The 14,966-nt window shown below is 41.8% G+C and overlaps 2 long non-coding RNA genes across 5 annotated transcripts in view; one reads left to right on the top strand and one right to left on the bottom strand.

Annotated features, from left to right (window-relative positions):
* LOC115296988 overlaps positions 1-14,966 on the bottom strand; it is a 44,505-nt gene that overhangs the window by 12,396 nt on the left and 17,143 nt on the right. Inside the window, exons 1-2 of one of the 4 annotated variants that reach the window (XR_003911184.1) lie at positions 4,241-4,557; positions 1,560-1,715 (exon numbers count right to left, since the gene is read on the bottom strand). The exons of 2 other annotated variants lie outside the window; for them this stretch is intronic. This is a non-coding gene — a long non-coding RNA (uncharacterized LOC115296988). Of the gene's footprint in view, positions 1-1,559; positions 1,716-4,240; positions 4,558-14,966 lie in introns of those variants that run through there. One more of the 4 variants, XR_003911186.1, reaches the window with a different exon arrangement.
* Positions 14,154-14,966, top strand: part of LOC115296989 — a 16,355-nt gene continuing 15,542 nt past the window's right edge. The window contains exon 1 of the long non-coding RNA XR_003911189.1: positions 14,154-14,295. This is a non-coding gene — a long non-coding RNA (uncharacterized LOC115296989). The remainder of the gene's footprint in view (positions 14,296-14,966) is intronic.

The raw sequence follows: 14,966 nt of genomic DNA, 5'->3' as shown, positions 1-14,966 counted from the left end.
ATGAGAGGGAATGACATATGGCCCTTCGTAGGAAAGTGGATGGACCTTGAGGGTGTCATGCTGAGTGAAGGAAGCCAGGCAGAGAAGGACAGAAACCATATGTTTGCACTCATAGGTCTAGCAGGAAAACAAGAGAGACCTAATGGAGAACCAGGGGGAACGGAGGAGGGAGAGAGAGTTGGGGAGAGAGAGGGATGCAGAACTTGAGAGACTACTGAAAGCTGAAAATGAACTGAGGGTTGGGGGGGAGGGGGGAGGGGGGAAGACAGGTGGTGGTGATGGTGGAGGACACTTGAGGGGAAGAGCACTGGGTGTTGTATGGAAAACAATTTGACAATAAAATATTATGGGAAAAAAAAAAAAAGGAAAACATAGGTGACAGAAATCAGCAACCCGGGTCCATAACTTCTGAATAAGGACTGGTCCTAAGAAGGGCTGGGTCAGCACAGCTGAGGGTGAAGCAGAGCCATATTTAAATATGTATATACACAGAGTAATAGTAAATGGATTAATAGAATAAAATAGAAAACTCAGAAATAAAAGTACAAATATATAGATATGATTCCAATATAGAATACGATTCCATTTCAGTTCACCAGAGAAAGGATAAGCAACTCAATAAAAGGGAAAACTGAGGAGGAGAGTAGTACCCTATTTCATTCCAGGTATTTCTAAAAAAAACTGAATTATAGGAAGTAATAGGCCTGGCATTAAAGTGGGGCAAAGAAAGTAAGCCTTGAATGCAACACTGAAAGAGGCACACATTTCCATGGTCATCCAGGCGCCCTGAGATGCTCCACTGTCTAGTCCCAGACCTGGGAGGTAAAAGCACCTGTCGAAGATTTCACCGCCGCATTGCAGGTAATAGGAGGTGCTTGGGAGCAACCTATATGTCCACTAGGGAATATAGGGCGCCTGGGTGGCTCAGTCGGTTAAGTGTCCAACTCTTGATTTCCACTCAGGTCATGATTTCATGGTTCATGGGATCAGGCCCCACATTGGGATATTGGGATTGGGATATTCTCTCTCTCTCTCTTTCTAAAAAATAAATAAATACGCTAATACAGAAATTAATACAGATCTTCTGCAACTTACAATGAGGTAATATCCAATAAACCCATCGTGAATTAAAAATACCTTAAGCCAAAAGTGCACTGAATACACCTAACCCACCAGACATCCTAGCTCAGCCTAGCCAACCTCAAACATGCCCGAACACTTATAGTAACTTCCAGTTGGGCAGAATCATCTAACACAAAGCCTCTGTTATAACCAAGTGTGGACTCTCACACGTACCTGACTGAATGCCATCCTGAAGGTGACAAACAGAATGGATGTGTGGGTGCAGAGTGATTGTCAGCGTATTGGCTGTTGGCCCTTGGGATTGTGTGCTGATTGGGAGCTAAGTCTCACATCAGGAGAGTGTCTTTCACATATCTATTGGTCGCTCAGAAAAAGATCAAAATTCAAAATTTGATGTACAGTTTCTACTGAATGTGTGTCGCTTTCACATCAGTGTAAAGTGGAACCATCATACATCAGGGATAATTTGTACTTACTTTTCTGTTAGTCCATGTGCTGTGCAGTGATGTCTCTCCTCATCCACCCACATCACCCCAAATCACCGGTTAAACTCTACTACATGCAACTATCTTTTGAGGCAAGAATAAAGGACTCTGTGGAGTTGATGTAAAGTAGAAAGATGACAACAGACACTGGAGGTGAGAGGTGAGATTAGGAAATGAACATTTTTTTTAATGGCACAAGAAGTAACCAGAAGTACTAAGGATGACCACTGTCAAAAAGTGGCAACGTAACAACAGTTGGCAAGGATATGGAGAAATTGCAGTCATACATTGCTGGTGGGAATGTAAAATGGTGCAGATGCTTTAGAAATCAGTCTGGTTCTTCCTCAAAACATAATAGGATTCAACAATTCCACTCCTGGGTATACCCAAAATAAATAAGAACATATGTCCACCCCAAAACTTGTACACAAATGTTCATAGCAACTTTAGTCATAATATCCAATAAGTGAAAACAATCTAATGTCCATCCACAGATGAATGGATAAATCAAATGTGCTGTGTCCATATAATGAACTATTTGGCAAAAGAAAGAAAGAAAGAGAGGGAGGGAGCAGGGAGGGAGGGAGAAAGGAAGGAAGGAAGGAAGGAAGGAAGGAAGGAAGGAAGGAAGGAAGGAAGGAAGGAAGGAAGGAAGGAAGGAACAGATGAAATTGATACATACTACAACATGAAGAAACCTCAAAACATCATTAAGTAAAAGAAACCAGTCACATACTTTATGATTAGTACTAGACAATATATTGTATGATTCCACTAATATGAAATGTCCAGAACAGACAGATCTATAGACAGAAAGTAATTCATGGTTGTGAGGGCTGGGTGAGGAAGAAATGGATGTGACTTCTAATGAGTATGGGATTTCTTTTTAAGGTAATGAAAATGTTCTAAAATGAATTGTGGTGATGGTTGCACAGCTGTGTAAATACACTAAAAACCACTCAACTGTACACTTTAAATGAATTATGTTGAATGTGAATCACATCTCAGTGAATTTGTCCAAAGAAAAGTAACCAGAAGAAAAGCAAGCCCCGCCCCATCTCCAGTATCCTAAGGGATTATGGAGCTGCACACCTACGGACAGGATCTTCCACTGAGGGAGGAGCCAAGGTAAAATAATGGAGATGTAATATCCAAGTGTGACCTGTGGGGATAGAGAACTTGGGCCATCAGGCAGCTGACATCAGGGACGCATGTGAAATGTGAAATGTTTGGCCCAAGGTCTGACCTGCAGGAAGGACCCAATAAGTATTGATCCTTCTTAAACACCTTATTATCTTTTTCTATGCCATCCTTAATCATACTCCTATTTTTCTAGCTCCCTTTGACCATAACACAGGCATGCATAGGACCACACTACAGAAACGTATGAATAGGCTTTTAGCTCTACTTATGGTATGAAAGAACTTGTATCTTGTGAAAAGAGTTTTGATCGCTGAGTAATATTCCATTGTATATATATACAATATCTTCTCTATTCATCAGTCGATGGACATTTTGTCTCTTTCCAAATCTGGCTATTGTTGATAGTACTTCTATAAACATTGGGGTGCCTATGTCCCTTTGAATCAGCATTTTTGTATCCTTCAGATAAATACCTAGTAGTGCAATTGCTGGGTCATAGGGGAGCTCTATTTTTAATTTTTTGAGGAACCTCCATACTGTTTTCCAGAGTGGCTGCACCAGTTTGCTTTCCCACCAGCAGTACCAGAGGATGCCCTTTCTCTGCATCCTTGCCAATGTCTGTCACTTCCTGAGTTGTTAATTTTAGCCATTCTGACAGGACAGGTGTGAGCTAGTATCTCACTGTGGTTTTGATTTGTATTTCCCTGATGATGAGTGATGTTCAGCATCTTTTCATGTGTCTGTTAGTCATCTGCATATCTTCTTTGGAAAAGTGTTCATGTCTTTTGCCCATTCCTTCACCAGATTATTTGTTTATTTGGGTGCTGAGTTTGATAAATTCTTTATAGATTTTGGATACTAACACTTTATTCAATACGTCATTTGCAAATATCTTTTCCCATTCCATCAGTTGCCATTTTGTGGTTTCCTTCTCTGTGCAGAAGCTTTTTATCATCAGGAACCACCTCATTTGATGGGGTGGGAGGGACAGGGTGCCTTCTCTTTGCACAGCAGAATTCACAATAGTCCCATATGCAGCATTAGATGTTTGGGGTTGGATGATCCTCTGCTGTGGGGACTGTCATGTGCATAGTAGGTTGTTTGGTCTCTAGCAAAGTAGCATTCCTGGTCTCTACCCACTAGGTGCCAGTGGCACCCCCTCCAGTAGTGACAAAAATGTCTCCAGACTTTGCCAAATGTCCCCTTAAAGGCTCTGTTATGCTATCTTGTTTTCTCTCTCTTTCTCTTTCACCACCCCCACCCCCACCCCCACACACACTCCTACCTGCCCATAACTATGGCCCTAAAAGAAGATATGTAATGAGCTTTGAACTTTCGTTAACATCAGAAGGCAGTAGATGGTGCTCGGGCAAGTCCCAGACTTAACAGAGACCCCAGCCCCACCCCACCCCATTTGCTTCCTCTGTTACATACTTCTCCACACCCTGCTCCTAGACCCATCCTTAATCTGTCTTCTGTGCTCCCAAACATCCCCAAATAAGCCTACAATTGTTAGCTATGATACTGACCTTTTTTCATTCATCCAGTTGTGAGACATCTAAGACTTCCAGCTCATGTGTGCTGGGATTGCAGAAAAGAAACCACATGATAGAAGCCTGGTTGATGGGTGTATTTGGGCAGAGCCACGGGAGGGGAAGGAAGAGTGAACTGCCATTTATCGAGCAGACATTTCATGTATCAGGCTTATGTTAGCAGTTTTTTTACACATGATTGCACTGACGTTTTTCCGAATCACCTTGCCTAATAGGTATTTTCCCTTTTTGACAAATGGAAAATTTGAGCTTCAGGGAAGTTGTGGTAGGTCACCTGAAAATATGGTCACCAAAAATCCCTCTCATCCCTGGTGTGTGTGCAGCCCTCTATTTCTCCCTCTTTGAATGTAGACTGGCCTTGTGACATGCTCTGAGCAAACAATGCAGCAAAAGCAACATCTGGGGACTTCTGAGCTCAGGCCTTAAATGGACCAGCAGCTTCTGTTTCCTCCCTCTTGAAACCCCGAGGCCACTGTGAGGAGGCCCAAGCAACCTATGCAGAGAGGTCATGTGGGCAAAACCAAGACTGTGGTCAGCAGCTCCATCCCAGCCACCAGCTGAATGCAGCAACATGGGTGACGAGGCTAGACCAGCAGAGAAATCAGGCAGGCAGCCCACGCAGCTATGACACTGAGTAAAACATACACTTGTGCTTGTTTTAAACCACTAGGTTTTGAGGTAGTTTGTTATGCAGCTATTAATAACTGATTCAAGAATGATATAAGTTGCTCAAGATCACATAGCTGTAACTACAGAGGACCCAGAGGTTAAATATGAGCTTGTGGTATATCAAAGCCTCTTTTCTCCCATGAAGATACACGAATTTGTCCTCTACTGTGTAGACCTACCTACTGGGTTGGGGTGAAATGGTGTGTGAGGGTCAACTGAACACAAAGGATTTCAAAGACATCAACAGTTGACAATAGGTGTACCTCCTAACAAAACAGTAACAAGGCTAACCAGGGATAAGACTTGACTGTGGAAAAGTTATCCTCATTAGCTCTATTTGTGGAATCTGTTTACATAGAGGCCTAATCGACATGCAGCACATATTGTTAAACATAATTAATTATGGTGTGGCAGTAAATTCTAAATATGTGCCATGTCTATTTCCAAGTTAGTGACTTTGGCCTTTGAAAAGGAAGAGAAAAAATTGGTTAATAGGTTAATCAATATTTTGAGTACCTGATGGCAAAGTCAGAATGCTAATTTCCAATCTTCCTAATCATTATCCCTAGAGCAAGGAGAAGGCAAGCTCTCTCTTATTATCAACCTGCTGGGTCCTCTCCACAGCAGACTCCACCCCCACCAAGGGACATTCAAGCATCCTCCATTCCAGGTCAGAACTAGAAAATATGGAAGCGTAGGCTCCTGGGCTTACAGTCCCTGACTTAGAGTTTGAACAATTGAGAGTGAATGAGGAGATCAGACCATTCCTTCAAACTCACGTCCCCTTACTCACGCCATATTCAAACATTCATGGATCAAGTTCTTAAGCCCATCAATGTTGTGACACTAAACAATAAATGTTCAATAATTGGCTCTCATGGAGAAAAAAAGTTAAAAATCTCTGATGTGCAGAAGTTGCCATTTCTGTGGGATCCATATTCCCACCACGGCCAGTTCCAAGCTACCAAGGTGACATTCACCAGCATGCAAAATTCATGAAAATTTAACAGTCAGCCCTCTCCTGTATGCCAGCTCTGGCTCAGCACTGATGCCCCACCCACCCATGTGCACAATATTACATCCATTAGGATTATATTCAGCTGCAATGATGGATAGCCCTGAGAGATAGGGGTTGAACAGAGAAGTTTAACTCCTTTCCTTTAGGTAAAACAAAATCAGAGGCAAACCATCCAGGGTGAACAAGCAGTCCCACACAATTATCCAGAACTTAACCTCCTCAGCCTCTTGGTTCTGCTCTCCCTAGGAGATGGCCCTCATCTTTATAGTTGCAGATGCCTGTCTTCCCATGCAAGTCTGAGTAAGCAAAATGGACTTCCTAGAAATTTCACCAAAGATTTTGCGATCTGTCATAGTCTAAAACATAATCCCGTGGTTAGATCTATCTGCAAGGAATCCTGGGAAATGTAGTTTTTCTGTTGCATGTCTAAATGAAAATCCCCGTTCTCTTACTATGAGAGAAGGAGAGGGCTTAAGTAGGAAACTAACTGTGTCTGCCACCATGTCTACCACAAATATGACTACCATTGATGACTATGATGGGGCCTTATGCCAATCTGTGTATCCATGTTATTTCCAGTTTTTGGGCCACAGTTCTCCAAGTGTAGTGGTACCAGAGAAAACTGAAAATGAATATAGATAAGGATCTTTTAAAAATTTTCTGAGAGTTGTGTACTTATTTTAATGTGAAAAAAAGAATACATCAAACCTATGCCATGTCAAAGATACTTTTTTTAATGTTTATTTACTTTTGAGAGAGTGCAAGCAGAGGAGGGTCAAAGAGAGGGAGACTGAGGATCCCAAGCAGGATCTGCACTGACAGCAGTGAGCCTGATGTGGGCTTGAACTCATGAAACACGAGATCATGACCTGAGCAGAAGTCAGACGCTCAACTGACTGAGCCACCGAGATACTCCCTCACAGATACTTTTGCTTAGGACTAGGTAGGGTAAGGTAGATAATAGCTGATTAAGTTAAGTTATTAAATTCCAGAAAGGTGAAGTAAATAATAGTACTGGTATCCTGAGGATATGGGAAAAATTCTTAAGGTAATACCTCCAAGCATGAGATTAGGAGAACACTGAGATAGCAAGCTGTCATTATCCCCACTTCCCAGAAGGGAAAACTGAGGCTCAGGGAAGTAACATAATTTATTTAAGTTTGCACACAGTTATGTTGCCAGGCTTGATAATCTTGTTCTTGAGCAATGACTAACTTCCCATAATATTGCATTTGAGAACAACTGTGATGTGGATTCTAGTACTTTTAGTAAAGTCTCTTCCTATACATGTATCATTTTTAATTGTAATCTTTTTTACATAACTACGAACATAATGTTATAATTTATATAAATGCAACTAAAGACCGAATTTACTAACACTTTTTGCAGAGCTCTGTGGGGTGTCTCTAGTGAGTCTGATATCTCCACAGGCAATACCTGACAAAGGGAGAATCAGCTCACAAATGCCTCTTAATGTCCTTCAGGACTGGGTTTCACAACAAACAATCATGATGCGTTTCTTAAAAAATTAGAACAGATTCTGGGAAATGGAGGACAAATTAGATGAACACAATACATTAGTTACATAACCAATGGAACCCAACATGGGTCTAGAGGAGAAAATATAAATTATAGTAAATAAGTTATTCTCATGTTACTTTACTTGGAAATAGAGCCTTATGAACATATCATGCAAATTTGTGCCAGGTGTATGTAAATTATGCCCAGATATGTGCAAATTTGTTTTCTAAACTAAGACATCTGAAGACAAAATGCATATATGTAAATGTACATTTTCTTCTTTAACTAGACTATAATTCTGCCATATGCCATGGTTTTCCCATATGTGGTCTTACCAGCTTGCCCTTCATAGAGTGCCAAGGGCGGGTCAAACATCTGCAGGATGCAGTATCTAAAGCAAGCAACAGGCTCTGAGGGACCGAAAGACCACACACTGTTGGAGGTCTCAGAAACTCTGGACCGTCCCTGGCGGTGAGGCCTCTGCACTCAGAGGTGGGTAACAAAGCAAGGTCACAGAATCAGCCTTGTCCATGGAGCTCCTTTCAAAGTAGACAGATGCCTTTTCTCTGCTAGGCTTGTTTGTGTACCATTCTGTTTGGAGGAGAGAGAGGGGATAGGATAAGGGTTCAAGGTCTCTTGGCCCCTACGAATGGCTGAAGCCTCCAGATCAATCTGTTTTTCACTGGTGGGTGAGTAATATACTGACTGACAGGGTGTGAGGGATGAAGGGAGGTGACACAGGAGGGGGATAGTTTAAGGGTGGCAGAGGGGAATACTCCTGTTTCTAGTTAACACTTTGTGTGCACTATATCATTATAGGGGGAAAATATGCAACCTTACAACAGCCTAAACTAATTATGAGTGGGGAATATGTAAAATGATATGATGCTGCATGGCCTCTGGGTAGTGCCCTGCTGTATTTCTACATGTGACATGTTATAAATAAAGCCCAAACCAAACCATAAAACTTGAAGGAAAAAAATGGGGAGGAGAAAAGCCGTTGTTCATCCCTAAAACCCACCCTGTGCACATGCAAAACAGATGAGCTAAGAGAGACCCAACTCAAAATCATCTCTTCCTAATGTAAATGTAAGAATGGTTTCCAGATGGAATCAGAGATACACAGCTTATCATTATTTCAAGGAGCAGGCCCACTTCTGACCACATCCAAATGAACCACCAAGCCGCACGTGTATGCATGGGCAAGTTTGGCTTTTTCAGTTTGCCTGGAACGTTCCTGGTCCTGCCACTCTGGTTCCTGGGCCTGTCACTGGGATTATGTTGAACGACTTGGAGCCAGGCAACATTTCAGGCTAAAGACAATTACAAACCTTTGCCTGCCTCGTGATAGCATCCCTCTTGTCCACCTTCCTCCCTCATTTTATTGTCCCCAGGTTTGCCAAGTGGGACAGGAAATTACATCACAATGCCATGTTGTCATCTCCAAAGGGTTAGGTTTCCCCCTTCCTCTCCAGCCCTGAAACTGCAGGAAACTAAGTAGCCCTGGATATTTAAGAGTACGTAAGTTGGAGAGTATGTAAAGACTTAACTGCCAGTGACTCAAACAATAAGGAGCTGGTTGGTGGCTCACAGAGAGCCTGCCCAAAGTTGCAGAGACGCGGGGTCCTTCCCTCTTCCTGCTCCCCCATTCTCAGGACCATGTCTCTATAGCTCATCCAGGACGGCTGCTTGACTTTTAGACATCCCATTCAGAGCCCAGCCAACAAGCATAATGGATTATTTTCAGTCCAGTGAATCACACCTCCTGTGTCTACACACCTTTGCAATGTCAAAGACACTTCCTCTCTTTCCATCAAGACCTGGGGTCTGTTTCTCCATCCTTGAATCCAGGTTGACCACTACAATTTGGCAGAAGTAATGCTGTATGAATTCTAGAGCCTAGGCCTTAAGGGATCTTGATGCTTCCTCTCTCCCCCTCTTAAAACCCTGAGCACACCATGGGGTGATAAAGCCCATCTAGCCTGTGGGAGAATGAGACCCCTCATGGAGAAGAACCGAGGAGCCCCAGCCGCCAGACATGACAGTGAGGCCATCTGAGATCTTGTGACCCAGCTAGGAAGTCCAATGAGACAAGCTAAGAAATCTCCCAACCCACAGTATGACAAAAAATAATAAACTGAAGTGGTTTTAGCCACTAACTTTTGGAGTGAGTTGATGCACAGCAACAGATAAACTTAAAGAATGGCAAGCAGGAGGCAAAGAAGAGATAAAAAGCTTGTGCACTGCTATCTTTGATGGAACTGTACATAAGCTTCCAGGCAACATGGCTGCTTTTGTGTCGGGGCCACAAAACAAGGTGCAAGCTGCAAGGGGCGTTAAGGAGTGTGGTCTCTGGGCAGCCTGGTGCACAGCTCAAAACAGCAGCAGCAATGACAATGGGAAGATCTGGTAATCAGGGTAAAGATCCAGCACTCTGAGAGGGAGAGAAGATTGCAGAATAGCAAATGTACGCATTTTCCATGAATATCACAGATTTTTTAATGTTAGAAAGTACCTTTAATGTGCGTTTTCCTTTTTAATCAGAATTCTCTCCAGCTCAGAATAAGAGAAGGTAAATGAAAACAACTTCCAAGAACATGGTACATCTCTGAGACAAAAAAGGAACATAAGGTTCTCCACTCCCAGGAAGGGAGGCTGGGAGGAAGGCACAGCTTAGTGATAAAGATTAAAGTCACTGATAGGCTCCTGGGTGGCTCAGTTGGTTAAGGATCGGACTTCCACTCAGGTCAGTATTTCACAGTTCATGAATTCAAGCCCTTCATTGGCTCTCTGCTGTCAGCATGGAGCCTGCTTTGGTTCCTCTTTCTCCTTCTCTCTCTGACCCTCCCCTGTTCCCTTTGTCTCTCTCTCTCTCTCTCTCTCTCAAAAATAAATAAATATTTTTTATTTTTTTAATGTTTGTTTATTTTTGAAGGAGCCGAAGACAGAGTATGAGCAGGGGAGGGCAGAAAGAGAGGAGACACCGAATCTGAAGCAGCCTCCAGGCTCTGAGTTGTCAGGCGTCTGAGCCCGACGTGGGGATTGAACTCACAAGCCCTGAGATCATGACCTGAGCCGAAGTCGGAGGTTTAACCGACTGAGCCACCCAGGTGCCCTTAAAAATAAATAAATATTTAAAATAAATAAATAAAGTCACTGACAACGGGATCAACCATCCTTGTTTTGATGGAAAGCAAGCTGCCATTTATGTTACACATAGGGAAACATTTCCTGTACTCCCCGGCTCTTACACCCTGGAATGGGTCAACATGTGGTATTATTGTAATCTTTCTCTTGCTTTTCAAGACATGGGTAAATTCTCAGCTGCCTTTGAGACTTTGAATTTCATTTCACCAGATGCACAAGAGGAAACTAAAGAACTCTAGAGGTCTCTTTGAGCCCTTCATTCCCATGATACAGAGAAGTCCATCGGCTGCATGTTTATGCAGGTCTAGCATGGGCCCCGCACAATCCTGTCCCTCTGGGGGCAAATAAAAAGAGGATATATGTCTGCACTCAGAACGTGTGATCTACTTAGAAAAGCAGTTTCTGTCGCTTCTCAGCACACAAGCCCAAAGAAAGTGCCCAGAGTTACCTGAGATGTCCCCAGTTCTCCTGCACATCCCCAAGTTATAGGGATAGTGAAGTTCCTTCTTTGATAAGAACTGTTTGTCCTCGGCACAGTCCCTCTTTACTCTGATGACCTGGAAGATCCCCTAATTTACCAGGCATCTGGTAAACTTTGAGGAACATGAAGACTTCTCAGGGGTACCACTTGAACAGTCTTGAGAATCACCTTCCAGATTCTCACTTTCCACATGTGTTCTCTCCCCTAAAGTGCTTGGGCTAAGAAGGTGCTAGAGTTCCCTAGAGCCTTTCTTCACTTTATGAAAAAAAGAAACTTTCTGCTCCTGAGCTCTGACACATCTTACCATGATTCATCATCCTGTGGTGGGAAAACTCCAAGGCAGCCAACAAAAGGGAAGCCTCCTATGATGAATAATGAAGGTTTTGTCCACTCACAGGGCTTTTGGGATTTCCCTGGTTTTGACATTTGCTCATTTGCTTGTTAAGGAAAAGCCCATCATTCAAACTGAGTGTTTGGCCCATGTTGGGATGTCTGAATTCAGTCAGATGGTACAGTGGGGAGATGGGGATAGAAACAGCTTTTTATCAGCCGTCACCTCTTCTACTTTCTCACCTCTGTCAAAGAAGGAAAGGAAGACAGGGAAGGGGAAGAAAGAAAGAAAAATCACCATTGTTGAGGTTGGTCCTACGAGAAAAAAATCAAGAAGAACATCTGCAAGAATTATTTAATGCTAAAAAATACTTTTCCTCTCCACAATTTCAAATACAAGAAATTCTTTGCAGCCAGTCTTAAGACTCATCCCTAGGAGGTGTCATTCGCTGAGAAGAAAGGAGCACTCAAAAAGCTAAAGCCATAGAACTGTTGGAGGGTTATAATTTTGGTCATATGCTGGCCATTTTAACTGCAAGTGGAATGTTTAAAACAACTTGTAAAATGTTCAACGTACATTAGCTAAAGCCCTAGGATCAAAGTTTCATGCGATTTCTTTCAGATTTGATGTGCTATTTAATAAGATAGTTTAAAACATCTTCTTATCAATTTTATAATTAAGATCTGACTCCAGAATAGGAACTAGAATACTTTCTAATTTATTCTATGAGGCCAGCATTACCCTACTACAAACCAGAAAAAGACAGTACCAGAAAACTACAGACCAATATCTCTCCTAAACATAGACACAAAAATCTTCAGCAAATCTAATCCAACAATGTGTAAAAATAATTATACACTCAACCAAGTGGGTTCATCCCAGGCATGAAAGGCTGGTTAACATTCAAAAAATGATTAATGTCATCAACAGACTAATAAAGGAAAATTGCACAGTCTTATCAATAAATACAGAAAAACCATTCGACAAAATCCAACACCCATTCATGATTTTTAAAAAAAAGCCCTCAGCAAACTGGGAATAGAGGGAAACCTTTTCAACTTGATAAAGAATTCTACAAAATTCCTACAGCTTAACATCATACTTAATGGTGAGAAATTCAAAGCTTTCCCACGAAGATCAGGAACAAGAAAAGGATGTCCCCTCTCACCACTCCTCTTCAACATCATCTACAAGTCTTAGCTGCTGCAACAAAGCAGGAAAAGGAAATAAAAGGTATCCAGATTGGGAAGGAAGAACTAAAACCGTCTTTGTTCACAGTTGACATTATTATCTATGCAGAAAATCTGAAAGAATTGAAAACAAACAAACAAAAAATTCCTAGAACTAATAAGCAATTACAGCAAGGTTGCAGGGTGCAAGGTTAATATACAAAAGTCAATCACTTTCCTATATACCAGCCATGAACAAGTGAAATTTGAAATTAAAAACACAATGCCATTTACATTAGCACTCCCCCCCTAATGAAATACTTTGTATAAATCTAACAAACTACTGTCCCTGCAATGTGGCCTTGAAGCTTTTCACATTAGAGCTAAGTCTATTTTCCTGCCCCTAAGTATAGGCTGACCTTGTGACTTGCTTTGGCCAATGGAACGTGGCAGAAGTGCAGCTGAGTCAGTCTGAAAGCTGTGCATGAGAGGTTTTGTTTGGCCACACCCACTCTTGGGATCCCGCCCAGCACCCAGGAAGAAGCCCATTGGAGGGTGAGAAATCACGTGCAGCAGAAATAAGGCATTTCAGCCATCCAAATGGATGGCTGTGGACATTTGAGCCAGCCCAGCCCCATCAGCTGATCCCTTCTAAAGAGCCACTCAGCCAGCCCACCGACTCCTGAGCTTACTGTTTTAGGGCTGTGATTATTTGTTACACACCATTCTTTCTCTTTGCAAGAGAAAGCAAATATATCTTATTTTGACAAGTTCGCTTCTATTTATGCTGGTGCTCATTTAATTCTGAAGAAAAAAAAGGCTTTCAACATTTAGCAATTTGTCACAGGAAACAAAACAAATATAACATTGCAATGTACACACAAAGATTTGATAATTATGAAACCAATAAAAGACTTTCAAACAAAAATCTATTACATTAGGATAAAAAAAATCTATGAAGAAATATAATAAAGAGAGGAATTCAAGGAGAAAAAGAGGAAGACAAAAAATGTCTGAATGTTAACAATAATAACTGTTCATGTAATTTAAAATATGGCCAGCTGATGCCAAATCATCGCAGCATTTAAATTCCATTTGGCCCATATTTTAAAGATGTGTAATATTTTTATTTTAAAATGCCAACATTTTACAATATGCCAAAAGTTACATCTTTGGCAATTATTTGAACTTCTGATTTAAAAATTATCATAAGATGTTGGCTTATAAATGTTAGGGAGGGTTTTTTCAAAATTCCTTTAAGAGGTATGCAAGCTAAAATTCTTGAAAGCTGCTATTCTAGAAAACCCACAGATACAGTTCCTGTTTAACAGGTGAAATATATCTACTGTCTAGCTCATGTAGCTCCCTGAGTGGATGTGTAAGTATGATCATATGCATTATATTCTTATGTATGTATGTATATAGATTTGTGTTGATGTTTAATTTTATTCAGAGCTATATAATTCTATTTAAATGTGTAATTTCTCTGTTGTCGGTCAACCATACCTTTCTGTTTTTTTGAAATGAGATGGAATGACTCCTGGTGCAGGAAACTGAAGGGAAGGGAGAGCATTGGACCCCAGCTGGGAAGCAGAACAACATCAGGGAAACAGAAGGGGGTCTACTCCTTCAGAGGATGCTGGGATGCGTGTGACCAAGAGATCTCAGATAGTCCACAATATCAGGAAACCAAAGGTAATTTGTTGTGAACAAGAACTAAGTCCCATATTTTTAAGGATCTTCTAGCCCAGTAGATGTCCAGAAATCAAAACCAGAGACACACAAATAGTTCTGGAAGCCCCACTCGAGAGACTTTGGATTAAAGTTAGGGAGAGGTGCGTCTGGGTGGCTCAGTTGCTTAAGCATCTGACTTTGGCTCAGGTCATGGTATCGTGGTTTGGGAGTTTGAGCCTGCATCAGGCTCTTTGCTGTCAGCACAGAGCCTGTTTCAGATCCTCTGTCTCCCTCTCTCTGCCCCTACCCTGCTTGTGTGCGCGCTCTCTCTCTCCCTCAAAAGTAGATAAACATTTAAAAAATAATGAAGTCAGGGAGAACTTTTTCTCTTGTAGTGCTGCCCAATGCCTCTGAGCCTCTGTACATGCTAATCTCTCTGCAGAGAATATTCTCCCCTCTTCTTCTTCTTTTTTAATTCATTAATTTTTGAGAGAGAGAGAAAAAGCACAAGCAGAGGAGTGAACAGAGAGGAGAGGGAGACAGAGTCCAAAGCAGGCTCCTAGCTCCAAATTGCCAGCTCTGAGCCCAACTCAGAGATCGAACCCACAAACTGAGAGATTATGACCTGAACTGAAGACAGATGCTTAACTGACAGAGCCACCCAGGCACCCCTTCCTTTTCTTATTATACTT

Source organism: Suricata suricatta, chromosome 7, assembly GCF_006229205.1.
Source record: "Suricata suricatta isolate VVHF042 chromosome 7, meerkat_22Aug2017_6uvM2_HiC, whole genome shotgun sequence".
Lineage (NCBI taxonomy): Eukaryota > Metazoa > Chordata > Mammalia > Carnivora > Herpestidae > Suricata > Suricata suricatta.
Note: the sequence above shows the minus strand (reverse complement) of the source record. Positions and strands in the feature narration are given on the sequence as shown.